Genomic DNA, 2,924 nt, shown 5'->3' with positions numbered 1-2,924 from the left:
GTGTGGGAGAAGGCAATGGCACCCCACTCCAGTACTCTTGCCTGGAAAATCCCATGGACAGAGGAGCCTGGTGGGCTGTAGTCTATGGGGTCGCTAAGAGTCGGACGCGACTGAGTGACTTCACTTTCACTTTTCACTTTCATGCATTGGAGGAAGAAATGGCAACCCACTCCAGTGTTCTTGCCTGGAGAATCCCAGGGACGGCGGGGCCTGGTGGGCTGCTGTCTATGGGGTTGCACAGAGTCGGACATGACTAACGCGACTTAGCAGCAGCAGGGGGTTAGATAATAAACTTCTAAGGTAACATAAAAGAAACAGTGGCTGTTCCAGCATTGAAAGAATGGCATATAAGTTGATGTTCCAAAACAACTTATACCAACATTGTCTTCTGGGTGCTGCCTATTATGAAATCTGTTGTAAAGAAGAGCCTAATATTTATAAGATTAGAAGAAAATAAACCTTTTATTGATAAAAAAATAAATAAATAAAGAGATCCTGTGAACCCAGGCTCCCAATCAAGCAGGACACCAACCAACACCCATGGCATCAAGTTTCTGACCAGCTCCCACGACCATGGGCATCTCCTAAGTAACAGGTTCCCAGCAGGCCAGCACACCCAGGCTTCTGGCGTATTTCTGCCCTGGCCAACTCCCACAGTCCAGGATATCTCCTCTGGTCTTAGGCTTCCAATCAGTGACCACAAACCAGGGTCTAGAGAGCACTTGTTAACTCATGATATTGTAGGGCCCCAGTACCAGGTTGACTCCTATTTCAGGCTTTTGATGCACCCCAGCACCAGGTCACCAAAATACTCCAGCAGCAGTTGACCATAGATGCCACCAGAATGCACACATAGACTCCCTAGACAAACTGACTGGTAGAGGCCTTTGCCTGCCAAAGCAGATTTATAAAGACTAGTACAGGAACCTACATCCTCAGATGCATAGATACCAAGGCAAGACCACAAATATCATGAGTAATCAAGAAGGTATGATACCACCAAGCACAATACATACTGTAAAGAAATGCCAACTTCTCAATTCTCATCCTATTATTAATATCCAATTCCATACCATTTTTTGTTGAACTTTATTTTGTTCATATAATATTTTCCTAATTTTATTTAGTTGTATACTTCTGTTTTCTTGTACTTCACTGAATTTTTTAAAGGATTATTTGAATTCTTTGTTAGACAGTTGGTAGATTAAATTTTCATCCAACAGCAGCAGTGCACACATTCTTTTCAAGTGGACACAGATTATTCTTCAGCATAGAACGTATGTTAAGTTGCAAAACAAGCCTTAGCTAATGTAAGAAGACTGAATTCATATCAAGTATCTTTTCTTACCAGAAACATAAGAAATTAGATGTCAATTACAGGATGACAATTGGAAAATTACAAACTAATGGAAACTAAACAACATACTCCTGAACAACCATTGGTCAAAAAAATGGGGGGGGAGGGACCAAAAATATCTTAAGACAAATGAAGATGGAAATACAAAATACCAAAACTTGCAAGATGCAGCAAAAGCAATTCTAATAGGCAAGTTTATAAAGATAAAAAGAAAAAATTACAAAAAGCAATCTATCTTTATCTCAAGTAACTAGAAAAAGAAACAAAGCCCAAAGTTAGAAACAAGAAAGAAAATAACAAAGAGCAGAAATAAATGATAGAGATACAAGAAAAACAACAGAAAAGACCAACAAAACTAAGAGTTGGTTTATTTGAAAGATGAACCTGACAAACCTTTAGCAAGATCAGCACAGAAAAACAGAGAGAGCAGCTTTATTCACAATAGTTAAGAATCTATCAAAAGATGAATGGATAAAGAATACCTTACATACAGTGAAATATCCTTCAACCTTGAGAAAGAAGAAAATCCTGCCTTGTGCAAAAATATAGATGAAACTTGAGGGTGTTATGCTAAGTAAAATAAATTAGAAAGACAAAAACAAGTATGTTCTCACTTTTATGTGAAATTTAAAAATAAATAAAAGGCAAACAAAAAAATAGCTAGTAAAAGAATGGTTACTAGGGGCTGCTTGGGAGAACAGAAAATGTTGGTTATAGAGTACAAATTCTCAGCACTAAAATACTTTCTGGAGATTTAATTTACACTGGTGACTATAACAATATGTGCGTGTTAAGTCGCTTCAGTCTTTGCAAGTCCAGGGACTGTAGCCCACCATGCTCCTCTGTCTGTGGAATTCTCCAGGCAAGAAAACTGGAGTGGGCAACCATGCCCTCCTCCAGGGGATCTTCTCCATCCAGTAATCAAACACTAGTCTCTTAAGTCTCCTGCATTGCCAGGCAGGTTCTTTACCACTAGTGCCACCTACTGTATTATATACTTCAAATTTACTAAAAGAGTAGATCTTAAATATTCTCACTACAAAAAAAAATGTATAATAAATGGGAGAACAGATGGGTTAACTATTTTTTGGTAAATATCTGCAATATGTACATGTATAAATCATCACAATGTACACCTTGAACTTGAACATATTGTATGTCAATGATGCCTCAATAAAGCTGGAGGAAAAATAAAAATATAAATACATAAAAATTATGGATGAAAATTAAAGGAAATTGGAATTCCGCCTAATTTTCGACCTTCTCCCCACCAGGTTCTTGTGAACTACCAAATAAACATAGTAACTTTATAGTAGAGAAGCCTAAAAGACACCATGTTATCCAAGTGTTCACAGCTCATATCATCAGTAATAGAATAAGTAAATACCAGGTTCCTTCTAATAAGATGCAGCTCAGGTGACACAATATCAGTTTTGTGGAGTCTCATTGTCAAAAAGGAAAATTCTAATTCTGCATAAACACTAGGCAACTATAAATTGAAAAACATTGTATAAAATAAATGGCGTATACTCTTCAGAAATATTTAGCTATTAAAGGCAAAGAAAAA

This window comes from Bison bison, unplaced genomic scaffold, assembly GCF_000754665.1.
Source record: "Bison bison bison isolate TAMUID 2011002044 unplaced genomic scaffold, Bison_UMD1.0 scf7180017862063, whole genome shotgun sequence".
Lineage (NCBI taxonomy): Eukaryota > Metazoa > Chordata > Mammalia > Artiodactyla > Bovidae > Bison > Bison bison.
Note: the sequence above shows the minus strand (reverse complement) of the source record.